General features: G+C 42.3%; 1 protein-coding gene across 6 annotated transcripts in view; it reads left to right on the top strand.

Annotated features, from left to right (window-relative positions):
* The window catches only part of thrb (thyroid hormone receptor beta), a 221069-nt gene that overhangs the window by 23804 nt on the left and 184217 nt on the right, over positions 1-13048 (top strand). For 3 of the 6 annotated variants that reach the window (XR_013500555.1, XM_078239245.1, XM_078239210.1), the window contains exon 3: positions 7242-7382. The exons of the other annotated variants lie outside the window; for them this stretch is intronic. The gene's annotated coding sequence lies outside the window, so the exon portion shown is untranslated. The remainder of the gene's footprint in view (positions 1-7241; positions 7383-13048) is intronic. 6 annotated transcript variants of the gene reach the window in all.

Here is a 13048-nt window from a genome sequence, read left to right as displayed (position 1 = left end):
TTGTGTTTCAAATTCCATATATCCCTGAATACCTTTGATTCTCTTGCCTAACAAGAATCTATCTACCTCTGCCTTAAAATACTTAAATATCCCTGCCTCTACCACCTTCTGAGGCAGAGTTCTAAAGTCACACAACCCTGTGAAAGAAGAAAATTCTCCTCATCTTTGTTCTAAAAGGGCAACCCCTAATTCTGGACTCACCCACAAGTGGAAACGTCCCTTCAACGTTCACGTTGAGACATTTCAGGATCTTATGCCCTTCAATCAAATCACTCCTCACTCTTCTAAACTCCAGTGGAAAACAAGCCCAGTCCAACCTTATGGACATTCTCTAGTTGTGAAAAGTTGTCTAACTGCAAGTTATTTTCTTTAATCCTGAAAGAGGCTTGCGATGTTCTTTTCAATAAATCTGTTGTGTAAATGCCCGTCATAGTTCTGCTATTCTCTTGACTAGTGCTTTAGAATTTGAAGTAATGTTCAGGATTAATCTGCTTTACAAAATGAGGCAAATCTTGCTGAAAAGATGGTGTGTGAATGATTCATGCCATTCTGCTGTTTATTTTAAATAAGCAGCATCTTGTCCTTAGCCTCTCTTTTTTTAAAGAAAGTTTGCTGGATTTGCACATTAATTGTCTCCTAAACTTGTCACAAAAATTAAGTCTAGCTTTTAAGAGCACAAGTACTGTTTCCTGGCCCAGAAAGTGTATAATTTAGGTTCATTTCTTCAGCTAATAATTGTTGAAAAATTTAAAAACGTCATTTTAATTTGTTTTTAAAAAATGCCTTGCATTTTCTCTCTCCGCCACCCATTCTCTTTCTCCTCCTTGTATCATATTTGACCTGAATTCACCATCCTTCGTTCTTCTTTGTCAATTCTTAACTCTCGTTGGTTAAGGAAATGCACTGTTAGTCCGACTGTTCACTAAGATCACAGCTGCCCTGCTGCCCATATTATTTGTTTGCACATCTAACCTAGCAAGTTAGGGTGCAAAGAATGTTGGAGCTGAAGGTTGCAGGAAGAATCCAACCAGTGTGTTGCGAGATGTCCCATTCCAGCAAGTTACTATCACCTTGCATATCTCTGTAAAACCTTCTCATTCCTCCCCCTTTCAAGGCTAAAATGTTAAGTTTATCTAATCTTTTTTTATAAGGCTAGCCCGCCGACAATAGAGATCAAGTTTATGGCTTGCCTTAAGGGCTTAGATATCTCCCATATGTTTCAGTGAGCAGAATTATTATTCAAGGTTCAGCTTCTCCGGAAGACCTCAGTTTCTGTGTGCTCACCTCAAACTCCTATTAATTGGCAATGTGGCTTGGTAGTCAGTTTCTTCATTGCTCTGAAATGATTAAATGTGAATGATGTTCACAGTCTATTATTACCCCCAGATATATCTCTCGGTCTCTCTTGGCTAGATTAACACCATTCATTACATATAACATCTTTTTCCTGTGTGTTCCACAGCAGAGGCCATTTTATCTCAAATTTCATCTGATGTCTTATGCATATTATCAGTGTTGTCTGCAGCCCTAGTTCAGTATTATTAAACTGTTCTTCATAAAAGCCTATTAAATTTTTGTTAAAATAATTCCATGTTCTTTCTTTCAGTCACACCCGTTAGTGCTTGTTTGTGCATGCTTTCTCTTCATGACATGTATCTAGTCTAATTGCCATCGCTACTTGCTTTAGTAATGAGCTTTTCCTCAAGCACTATCTTGTTTTTGCTCCACACCAATATAAAACCCCAAAGTAAACTGCAGATATGTTTGAGACAGTGAAGGTGGAACCTGTGTAGCCTTTTCGCCTGTCGAGCATATGTTGTGATGTGGAGATGCCGGCGTTGGACTGGGGTAAACACAGTAAGAAGTTTAACAACACCAGGTTAAAGTCCAACAGGTTTATTTGGTAGCAAAAGCCACACAAGCTTTCGGAGCTCTAAGGGGCTTAGAGCTCCGAAAGCTTGTGTGGCTTTTGCTACCAAATAAACCTGTTGGACTTTAACCTGGTGTTGTTAAACTTCTTACTGAGCATATGTTGTCCAGGCCTTGCTACTGTAGAGGAATGCACTGAGGTCGGAGGCTAGGTAAACTTGCAGTTTAGGATTCTCATCAAGTTGCCGTTCCACACTCAGCTTGGATATAACAGCTGCAGTTTTGCAATGTGCATGTTGCAAGTGGCAGATTGCTGGCGATAGTGGAGCCTAGATATATAAAGCTATTAACAATCTCCTACGTCTGCTGATGGGGTGTGGTAACATCTTGCACCATGACATTTGTCTTCCTGGTGCTGATGATAAACCAAACTCTTTATAGGAATGAGAGTCTGTTCATTTGCTGCTGAAGATGTTCCTTGGTATTGAATGTTAGCATGGTATCCATGGTCCATAACTATCACATGGTAAAGATAGTGAACTGGCCACTGGGTCACGACTTTCTCAACATCCATACATCCACTACAAGGATAGTGCAAGCAAAATATGAAGGTGGTGGACATTGACACAGACAACTTGGAGATAGCTGCTATCAGCTGAAACCTTTGGGGATTGACTGGTGGGACATTGGAAAAGACAAGAAGAAATGGAAAGCTCAGTTGGCCAAGAAGAGAGCATATAGAAAACCGAGGCTCAGCCCACTGTCTTCATCTGCAGCAGAACTGCCATGTCAGAATAGGGCTCCTGAATCACAGCAGGTGATAGTTTACACAGAGTTGATCACCAGGGCAAAAACAGATCACCAAGGCATAAGCCATCATCTAAAAAGGTTGCAAGGTTGCCATGGAGATGCTGATATGAATTTGGTTTCACCATAAAGGGCAACGCCGTTTAAGGACTTTTACTTCACCTCACAACATAATGAAAGGATAATGTAACATGTAATACATTATAAACCAGTGCATCACTCAATTTGAACATGAGGAATGCCGTGGAAATATCTGCTAGTAATATATTTTTAAAACAGTGCAATTTCTACATATAGCAGTCACAGCTAAAAAGCAATTTTAAAATGTGGCGGTGTGGGTGGGGGGGGGCTCCTGGTCTCCAAACTGAAGCTGACAAGTACAATCTAATTTGCTGACTTCCATGACCATTGTTGTGGATCCTGTGTATGGATTGCTTCATTAATGCAAAGACTTCATTTATTTATGCCTATGCAATTACATTTAAATGCTAAGCTTTTAAAGTTAACTTGACCATATTTTAAACTCGGCAGACATGCTGGGATTAGCTAGAAAAATTGACTGCATTCTTTGAAATTACAATGCTAGCAGAAACAGGCCTTTTTCAACAAAGCATTTCATGGCCACAGCTGCAAATTGTTTATGAAAGTTAGAGACAGCCTGTACTGCACAATTTCAATACAAGATAACGAAAAACTTATAATTCTGTATTCAGAGTAAGTTTTTCAGTTTGGGCCAAGTCTGTTTTCGAGGCCAGTACAATACTGGCTTTTGCCAGTATCTCGCTCTCTCTCTCTCAGTTTTTTCTCTCTCTCTCAGTTTTTTCACTCTCTGTAATGTGTTCATTGTGAATTCTGCTCAATAAAAGAAATTCAATGTATCACAACTGTCTCCATCTATTCTGAGGAATGAATGGACCCTATACCATACAGCAATTCTAATCAAAGTAGTGTAGATGCTGAAAATCTGAAGTAAAAACAGAAATGCTGGAAATACTCACCAGCATCTGTTGAAAAAGAAACCTGATTAATGTTTCAGGCTGATGAACTTTTACCAGAACTGGAAGAAGTTAGTAATATATTTGATTCTAAAACTAGTGCAGGGTGAGGGGAGAAAATAACGAAAGGCACAGCTGGTGATAGGGTGGGCGATAGCAGAGATTAATTAGCAAAAGGAGTGGTAATGTTGGAACTCTAACCTGAAAGACAGCAAAGTGACTAATTGAAAGATGAGGTGTCCCTTGAGCTGTTCGTAATTTGATCCCAGCTTGTGTTAACAATTAGATATTAAATAGGCTATAACCTCTGAGCTGAGCTCCAGGGCAGTGTAACTGGGGGTACCCCAGAGATGTGCTGGGAACCCTCCCCCCCCGCCCCCCCCCCCCCCCCCCCCCCCGGAGACCCCCAGACCCAGTGGTTCCCAGGTAATGGAATGGGGGGGTCAAGTTATATACTGAGAATAAAATATAAATAGTTGGTGTTGATGTTGGTGGTTCCTATTTCGAAATGTTTTTAAAATAGTAACACCGGTAATTCACATCAATGTGGCACATTTTATTGAGGAAATTAATTCTGCAAGGATGCCTTAAACCACAATCAAACAATTTTAAAAACCATCAAATTCTGTGTCTTTTGGCATCCAATGTAATGAGTTCATCAACTTCATTCTGAGTGACTGGATATGGTGTCATTGTAAGAATCCTACTCTGAATCAGGTGTACCACTTTTGGTTTCAGAGTCATCGCTCCGCTCCAAATCATCTTCCTCTCCAGCCATTGAATTGGATAATCCATTTATTTGAACAATCTAATGACAGTTTATGCATTAATAGGATTTCACGATTTGATGATGAAACTACGCAAGTAGGGGCAGCATGCATATTTCCATGCTTTGCAAAGACTTTTTCTCTGTCAACCATCCACCTATTCCATTTGGATTCCATTCCACCTTGATCTTTAATTCGTTTGTTGAGACACACATTCAAAGGTTGAACTGCAAATGTTAGATCTGCTGGTATAACTGGTTTAGCCTGTATTTCTTCTCAGGCGCCTCTTGATCTCATCCATTGTATCAAATCTGAACATATCTTGCACTACTAAGCTGCACTCTTCATGTCGGCTGGATAATTCCTATTCCATAATTTCACTCCATCCTCATCTGTCCAACCCTTGTCATGATATGAACAAAATCTCCTACTGGGAACTTGATTTTTGGCATGGTTTTACTTTTGAAAATTACCATTGGGTTTCAATTTAGTTCTGTTGGCCAGACAGGCGAGAATCTTGTTTTCTCATGTCTTGTGGTTTTTACTAGAATTGTTTTTGAATCTTTCCATTTCACAGTTCAGTTGCTAGGTGTATCTAAATTCGTGTGCGTTCCATCCATGTTGCCGATGTGTTTTGCTGCTGCTTGATGAACCGCTGGAAACTGGTAATTTTGGTATTGAGGTAGTTTCTGAGCAATCTTGGTCTTCTGTCGCAATGCCAGAGACATTTTTGTTCCATTAGGCAACTATACGTCTGTTGCTCTGAAATATTTGCTGGACTCATGCTTTGATTTAGCCCATGCAAGTGCATTTCTACACATTGCAAGAGTATCAGTTATCCTTTGCAGTTTCTTTTAGGATTGTGTTTTATCATGAGGTATAACTCAAGAACTTAGAAAATAGAACTTAGACCAGTGTTGTAATTGATTTCTCAGAAAACCTAGATCAGTTTTTTGCATCGAGGAGGCCAAACCTGTAAATAATTTCAATTAAAATGCCCATCAATGACCAAGGTATTGTTTTATTACATTACAGTCATTTAAATAATGTAACATAAGAACATAAGAAATAGGAGCAGGAGTAGGCCATCTAGCCCCTCGAGCCTGCCCCGCCATTCAATAAGATCATGGCTGATCTGAAGTGAATCAGTCCCACTTACCCGCCTGCTCCCCATAACCCTTAATTCCCCTACTGATCAGAAATCCATCTGTCCGTGACTTAAACATATTCAACGAGGTAGCCTCCACCACTTCAGAGAATTCCAGAGATTCACCACCCTCTGAGAAGAAGAAGTTCCTCCTCAACTCTGTCCTAAACTGACCCCCCTTTATTTTGAGGCTGTGCCCTCTAGTTCTGGTTTCCTTTCTAAGTGGAAAGAATCTCTCCACTTCTACCCTATCCAGCCCCTTCATTATCTTATACACCTCTATAAGATCACCCCTCAGCCTTCTAAACTCCAACGAGTACAAACCTAATCTGCTCAATCTCTCCTCATAATCTACACCCCTCATCTCCGGTATCAACCTGGTGAACCTTCTCTGCACTCCCTCCAAGGCCAATATATCCTTTCGCAAATAAGGGGACCAAAACTGCACACAGTATTCCAGCTGCGGCCTCACCAATGCCTTGTACAGATGCAGCAAGACTTCTCTGCTTTTATATTCTATTCCCCTCGCGATAAATGCCAACATCCCATTTGCCTTCTTGATCACCTGTTGTACTTGCAGACTGAGTTTTTGCGACTCATGCACAAGGACCCCCAGGTCCCTTTGCACAGTAGCATGTTGCAATTTTTTTCCATTTAAATAATAATCCAATTTGCTATTATTTCTTCCAAAGTGAATAACCTCACAATAGCCAACGTATTTGTAACTGAAACATAACTTCAGTCATTGCTAAATGACACCACGGGAAGTGCACTGTTACATACAAAGTTGTGTTATGTGTATTGGACAATGCCCCTTTAAGGGAAAGAGACCCAACTCCACCCAGGTTGGAGCTTGCCTTGCCAGTCTTGCACTGACTGTGCTGGAGAATAGAAATGTTAATAAACAGTCCCAGTAGTTTACTTCCACTGACCTCATGGTCCTTTATTAGTCTCTATATCAGACCTCATGCATAATAAATTGAACCAGTTGCCACTTTGCAGAGCCAGCTATGTTATATTAATTTCTGACTGGCTCCATAGCTCAGTTTGCATTGACACCAACAGTAGCAGTTCAGGTCCTGCTAAGAGCTCTAGGATGATGGCAGCGTGCCTATTTTTGAAACATTTTGAAATGTTGGCCATCCGTACATCATGCAGTCAGTAATCCAAAATGAACATTTGTTTTAGCTGAAAAAGTCACTTCCTCAAAGTGCAGTTTTGTAAGTTATTCTTCCCCAAACTACTCCTCCATATCGTAGGTAGTTTTTTGTCATTCCTGGGATAAGGGTATTGCTGACTAGGAAAACATTTATTGCCCTTGAGAAAGTGGTGGTGTGCTGCGTTCTTGAGCCTCTGCAGACCATTTGGTGTAGGAACACCCGCAGTGCTGTTACAAAGGTAGTTCCAGGATTTTGACCCAGTGACAGTGAAGGAATGGTGTTATAGTTCCAGGTTAGGACAGCATGTGACTTGGAGGGAAACTGGCAGGTGGTGGTGTTCCGATGCATCTGCTGCTCTTGTCCTTCTAGGTGGTAGAGGGCGCAGGTTTAGAAGGTGCAGTCGAAGATATTGGGTGATATAATAGTTACATGTGGTATTTACAAATATAATTTTAAACTCTGCGTTTAATCTTTCCTCCTCTTCATTTCCTCTCAGTGCTGCGTAGAAGATCTTGCCTTTGTCTAACTGTCCAAACCAGGGTGATGTTACACGGTACAGCCCAAAGACTCAAGTAATCGATGTGCCAAGCAGAAGGCCAGAATCTCAATTATCAGTATTGTCTGTCCCATGCCCCAGGTGAGTGAGGTTGATCATTTCTTGTGTTACAATATAGCAAACTGTCAATGTCTTGATTTTAATCTGCATAATTCGTACAATAATTTGACAATCATTGAGCAAAAATACATTTTTATATATATATGGTATATTTTGATGCGTATGAGGAAGATTACATTTCAAAAGTGAAAATAGAATGCCTTAAAATTTAACATTTAAATATCAATTAAAATCAGGGAAGATGGATTGCAAGTACATATTGGGCCTGATTTTATCATTTTCATTCTAAGTGCTGAATCTGGGCGTAAATTTAGATCCGACTTAGAAATCTGCTTTCAGGCACCCCCATATGCACTTAGCCTGGAAAAAAAATCGCGGGTCCCGTTCACGCTGTGGGCAGGGCTTAGCGCACCCGAAACGATCGGAGTTCTGAACTGCGCATGCGCAGTTAGAAAAAAAATTTGAAAAAGCGCGTCCATGTCAGATTGCTCCCGGGCCACAGAAAGCAGAGAAGGCGGCCCAGGAGCGAAAAGCGGGAGTGATGGTCCCCACAGACATCACTGTCCCCCTTATCCACCCTCCCCCGCCCCCCGCTACCCAGACTGATCGCGACCCCCTGCCCCCCTCCACCCCACTGATCACCTGCAGAGTAGCAGCGGACCCCCCTGCCTCCATCCGCCCCCCCCCCCCACCCCCCACCAGAGATCCATCTGCCCCCCACCAGTGAGCGATCAGGCCTCCCCACCTTCCCCCTCCCTCACCAGGGATACATCTTACCCGCCTCCCTCCTCCCCTCCCCCCCCAGAGAACGATCTGGCCTCACTCTCTCCCCTCCCCCCACCAGCGAATGGTCTGGCCTCAGTCTCTCTCTCTCTCTCTCTCTCTCCCCCCCCCCCGACAGCGAACGATCTGGCCTCACTCCCCTCCCCAACCAAAGAATGATCTGACCCGCCTCCCTCCTCCTCCTGATTGCGACGCAATGGTAAAATAGGGCCTATAGTGTCCAATTTGCCATCTGTTTCTAAATGCAGTTATCTTTTGATTTGTTCTTTTTGACACTTTGGTAATAAGTTTGATAGCTGGGAGCATTCGTGGGTTTGGGAGTGTAAGCAAAGGCAAAGATTTCTTGAACATTTAGAACAAGATTGAAATGGGGATTTGATGTTTGGGGAGGAATGCAGAACATCAGGTTACATTGGGAATACTTAGAACATAGAACATAGAACATTACAGCGCAGAACAGGCCCTTCGGCCCACGATGTTGCACCGACCAGTTAAAAAAAAAAACTGTGACCCTCCAACCTAAACCAATTTCTTTTCGTCCATGAACCTATCTACGGATCTCTTAAACGCCCCCAAACTAGGCGCATTTACTACTGATGCTGGCAGGGCATTCCAATCCCTCACCACCCTCTGGGTAAAGAACCTACCCCTGACATCGGTTCTATAACTACCCCCCCTCAATTTAAAGCCATGCCCCCTCGTGCTGGATTTCTCCATCAGAGGAAAAAGGCTATCACTATCCACCCTATCTAAACCTCTAATCATCTTATATGTTTCAATAAGATCCCCTCTTAGCCGCCGCCTTTCCAGCGAAAACAATCCCAAATCCCTCAGCCTCTCCTCATAGGATCTCCCCTCCATACCAGGCAACATCCTGGTAAACCTCCTCTGCACCCTCTCCAAAGCCTCCACATCCTTCCTGTAATGTGGGGACCAGAACTGCACACAGTACTCCAAGTGCGGCCGCACCAGAGTTGTGTACAGTTGCAACATAACGCTACGACTCCTAAATTCAATCCCCCTACCAATAAACGCCAAGACACCATATGCCTTCTTAACAACCTTATCTACTTGATTCCCAACTTTCAGGGATCTATGCACACATACACCTAGATCCCTCTGCTCCTCCACACTATTCAAAGTCCTCCCGTTAGCCCTATACTCAACACATCTGTTATTCCTACCAAAGTGAATTACCTCACACTTCTCCGCATTAAACTCCATCCGCCACCTCTCGGCCCAACTTTGCAACCTGTCTAAGTCTTCCTGCAAACTACGACACCCTTCCTCACTGTCTACCACACCACCGACTTTGGTGTCATCAGCAAATTTGCTAATCCACCCAACTATACCCTCATCCAGATCATTAATAAATATTACAAACAGCAGTGGCCCCAAAACAGATCCCTGAGGTACACCACTTGTAACCGCACTCCATGATGAATATTTACTATCAACCACCACCCTCTGTTTCCTATCCGCTAGCCAATTCCTGATCCAATTTCCTAGATCACCCCCAATCCCATACATCTGCATTTTCTGCAGAAGCCTACCATGGTGAACCTTATCAAACGCCTTACTAAAATCCATATATACCACGTCCACTGCCTTGCCCCCATCCACCTCCTTGGTCACTTTCTCAAAAAACTCAATAAGGTTAGTAAGGCACGACCTACCTGCCACAAAACCATGCTGACTATCACCTATCAATTCATTACTCTCCAAATAACTATAAATCCTATCCCTTATAATTTTTTCCAACATCTTGCCGACAACAGAAGTGAGACTCACCGGTCTATAATTCCCGGGGAAGTCTCTGTTCCCCTTCTTAAACAATGGGACAACATTCGCTAACCTCCAATCTTCTGGTACTATACCAGAGGCCAACGACGACCTGAAGATCAGAGCCAGAGGCTCTGCAATCACTTCTCTTGCCTCCCAGAGAATCCTTGGATAAATCCCATCCGGACCAGGGGATTTATCTATTTTCAGACCCTCCAGAATATCCTGCACATCCTCCTTATCAACTGTAATACTGTCTATTCTACTCCCTTGCAACCCAGTGTCCTCCTCAGCTATATTCATGTCCCCTTGCAGAAGTGTTCAGCAAATCTTTTTAAAAATTTCTGTACTGGTATTCGCATTCAACTTTATTGTAATTTGAAAGGCTTTTTTGTGATAGAAGTAATAGACCAAATTTTGCTGTCAAAATAATAGTAGGAATCACGGGGTGAGAGGAAAATATGCAGCCAAAAGTCAACATCTCAAAGTTGCTCTTTGAGTTGTGCTGCTGCACCATAAAAGTTGAGCAAATGGCATCTCACTGTCTGCCTTACCATTAAAGGTCGGGTGAAATTGCTGTATCTGCTTGGTAGACATTCGGATATCAAACCAGATCTTTGGGAGAAGATGGAAGCAGCCAATTACGATGAAGCAATCGAGGAACTAACACAATATAGCTACTGCAGATGAAATTCAGTAGAGTGAAAATATCCTACAGCTAGATGTTACACAGTAGAAGTGAAAAGAAAGGGGGAGGTGCAGAATTAATTATTAGTGCTAAATCAGCCAAGTGAGAGCCAGTGAGAAATCCTGGGCTGGCCATCAACTGAATACTGACATGGCCAATCATTGCAGAGCTGCAATTAATAAAGAACCCAGTATTACAAATTGCCAAAATTGGCAGTGTGTGTTCTGAGGCAGTCTTACTCTCATTAGGCCCCCCTTTGGGTACAGCCTTCATATGAGCCACTGAGGTACAAAGAGAGCATCCAAGCCCTACAAGCATGGAAGGAAGATATCTTTTTAAAGCTGATCCTCCATGTAAAATTGCATTGTACAATCATTGAATGAAGCAAATATTCTTCCACTATCTTTCAGAGACCGTGTTCCAGATCATCCAAACTCATTTTTAAAATCTACTTACTCCTCTAGTTCTTTTTCCAGTCGTGTCCTCTAGCTTTCGACCCTTCTGCTGGTGGAAACAGTTTCTCCTTAGTTACTCTATGAAAACCCTGAATAATTTTGAACACCTATATTAAATCTTCTCTTAACTTCCTCTGCTATCAGGAAAACAGTCCAAGTTTCTTCACAAAACAGAAGTTTCTCATGCATAATACCATTCTGTATCCTCTTCAAGGCAAGACATCCTTGCTGGCGTGCAATGCTCAGAGTTGGACCAATACCCTCAATGAGACCTAAGTAGTAATTTATAATGGTTTAGAATTAACGTTTGTGTTTATCCTCTCTGCCTCTTAAGTCAAGGATCCTGTATGCTTATTTTTAAACAGCTTGCCCTTCCATCTTCCAAGGTATTTGTATACACATACCCCCAGGTCTCTCTGTTCCTGCACCCCATTTATGGGGTGGCACAGCGGCTAGCACTGTTGCCTCACAGTGCCAGGGACCTGGGTTTGCTTCCCGGCTTGGGTCACTGTGTGTGTGGAGTCTGCACGTCCTCCCCATGTCTGTGTGAGTTTCCTCCGAGTGCTCTGGTTTCCTCCCCCAGGCTGAAAGACGTGCTGGTTAGGTGCATTGGCCATGCTAAATTCTCCATCAGTGTACCCGAACAGTAGCCGGAGTGTGACGACTAGGGGATTTTTACAGTAACTTCATTGCAGTGTGAATGTAAGTCTACTCGTGACACTAATAACTAAACTTCAAACTATTTAAAACTTCACCATCTAGTTTATATTGCATTTATCCTACAGCTCCTTTTCACGTTTGTTTTATTTTGCCCCCTATTGCTGACCATTCTACTGTTTCCGTTTATTTGGTAGGGGTGGGGAGTTGAATTGTTTACTGCAGTTTTTCCTGGCATCACAAAGAAAATGACCAAAATAAAAATCAGTGGCCGACATGTAACAGTGTTATTTTTTTGAAACATGGAACTTTGTTGTGTTTAGTTAAACGTAACCAGCTGTGTTTGGATGTATTTGCAAAGATTTTATTTTTTAAAAACATGTTGAATTGCTGCAACTCCGTACATAGATATTGTAACCGATGGTTAATTTTTAATTGTGTTCTGGTGCACAGTATCGTGTCAAGTTCCTCTTTAATCATGTTGGTAATGCTGAAATGATTGCCTGATTTCGATCAGGCAAGGTGTGCCTCTTCTGCTGCAGTGCATTTGCTCAATTGTCAAGTGCAATTGTAGAATGCTTTTCCCACTCCTTTTTGATATTGTGTTGAAAAATATTTCGAGAAGCAAGAAATAGTTTGTGGTATCTGTAACTTTCTTGTGATACTTGTGAGTTAGAATCCTGCAGAGCAGAAGGAGGCCATTCGGTTCATCGAGTCTGCACCGACCACAATTCCACCCAGTCCCTATCCCCATAACCCCATGGGTAACTATTTTAAAAGTTAGTTTTGATATTTGTTTCTCCCTTAATCCCATATATCTTTCTTTCTATATATAATTTGAATGCAATTTATATTCCCTGCTTTGCCATCTGAATGAATTTAATATGATTGCTTGATCAGCCTGCCTGATCTGTGGCTGACAGCACAGATTCCTGGCAAAGACAACAAGTTCAAACTCACATCATAAAAAAGGAAATTTGTCATTGAGTCTGCTAACACTTTGTGGGCAGCTTTCTTCAAGGTCAACAGCAAGGCTGTTCCTTTACTATTGACTGCAAAATCCAGTTTGGAATGATGCAATTCAGGGTAGCTCCAGCTGGTCACTGTCTGTGTGGAGCTTGCACATTCTCCCTGTGTCTGAATGGGTTTCCTCCAGGTCCCAGTTCCTCCCACAGTCCAAAGATGTGCGGGTTAGGTGGATTGGCCATGGCAAATTGCCCCTAGTTTAAAATATACACGTTTTAAATTGTCATTGGTGAGGAATGGGGACAGTCCCATTGGGAAATCCCACTGGCGTAAAAGCAGTTTTGGACCCCCTTTGG

Source organism: Mustelus asterias, chromosome 2 (genome assembly GCF_964213995.1).
Source record: "Mustelus asterias chromosome 2, sMusAst1.hap1.1, whole genome shotgun sequence".
Classification (NCBI taxonomy): domain Eukaryota; kingdom Metazoa; phylum Chordata; class Chondrichthyes; order Carcharhiniformes; family Triakidae; genus Mustelus; species Mustelus asterias.
Note: the sequence above shows the minus strand (reverse complement) of the source record. Positions and strands in the feature narration are given on the sequence as shown.